Raw genomic sequence first — 1,448 nt, forward strand, 5'->3', positions numbered from 1 at the left:
TTATCATAATTAATATTAATTCTTTCTTTTATTTTTTTTTGTATTATAGAAAAGTTAAAATTACCCCAGTCCAAAATAATAATAATAATAAGAAGAAGAAGAACAGCAACAACAACAATAATAATTATTATTATAATAATCCTTTCTACTATAGGCACAAGGCCTGACATTTTTTGGGAGGGGATGAGTCGATTACATTGCTCCCCAGCGTTCAACTGGTATTTATTTTATCGACCCCGAAAGGATGAAAGGAAAAAATCGACCTCGGTGGAATAATAATAATAATAATAGGTCCTAATAATAATAATAATAATAATGATTTCTTTTATTTACCACCAGGGTAAAGGATGAGAAAGACAGACATAAAGTGTGAGGGTTTAACATATATTGGAATGGTTTAATTAACAACAACAACAACAATAATAATAATAATTTAATAAATGAATAAAAAATATATGTGCAACACGTTAGTTTGATGCAACGTGCTAGCATTCCGCTTCTCATCTTTAACAGTGTTTGGTTCCAGCAATCTTCACCGTCACCGCTTTTTAAGGAACGTCGGCTCCGTCGCTGCCAATAAACTAACTGCTTTACCAACTCATAACACCAAAAACCATTAACAACAACAGCATTAACTTATAACCCGTACATCAATCTCCACCACCGCCGCCGCCTTACTGGCATCATTAGCTAACTATAGCTCAGACTACAGTCATTTGCCATCATCAACTATATCCCGTACTGTAGTCACCACTGTTGAGCCGTATCCCATACCACAATCGGCTCCACTGCAGCCGTCCCCTTCATCTGTAACCCAAACCACCACCACCACCACCGCCACTGTTGTTGCCCTTTCTCTCATCTGCACCGACGCTACCAAACAGTACCAGTATTTCGTAATGTAGGCAGGAGATAGTATATAGAAGTGGCCATGGTGGGAGAGAGAGAGCGTGAGGAGACGGACAGACAGGCTGGTAGGAACGGATGGATAGAGAGAAAGAGAGAGAGAGAGACAGAGAGGAAGAGAGATGATGAGGGAGAGAAACTTAGATAAAGAGAGGGAGAGAGAGTGAGAGAAAGAGGAAGAAAGAAAGAGACAGGCAGACAAACAGACTGATAGGGAGACAAAAATGAAGGGAGAGAGAGAGAGAGAGAGAGAGACGGACAGACAGAAAGAGTAAATGAGAGAGAAAGAGAGATGGTCATTCATTGCAAGAGAGGGAGAAAGAGAAACTGACAGCGAGAGGGAGAGAGAGAGAGAGAGAGATTGAGACGGAGGATAGTCAAAGAGAAATGGTGATGAAAGTAGCAAGAGAAGGAAGCAGAGTCTGCAAGGAAAGGTACCGTTAGCACACACACACACACACACACACACACACACACACACACACACACACACACATACATATATATATACACACACATGCATACATACACACACAAACACA

The sequence above is a fragment of the Octopus bimaculoides genome, chromosome 26 (genome assembly GCF_001194135.2).
Source record: "Octopus bimaculoides isolate UCB-OBI-ISO-001 chromosome 26, ASM119413v2, whole genome shotgun sequence".
In the NCBI taxonomy this organism is placed as follows: Eukaryota; Metazoa; Mollusca; class Cephalopoda; order Octopoda; family Octopodidae; genus Octopus; species Octopus bimaculoides.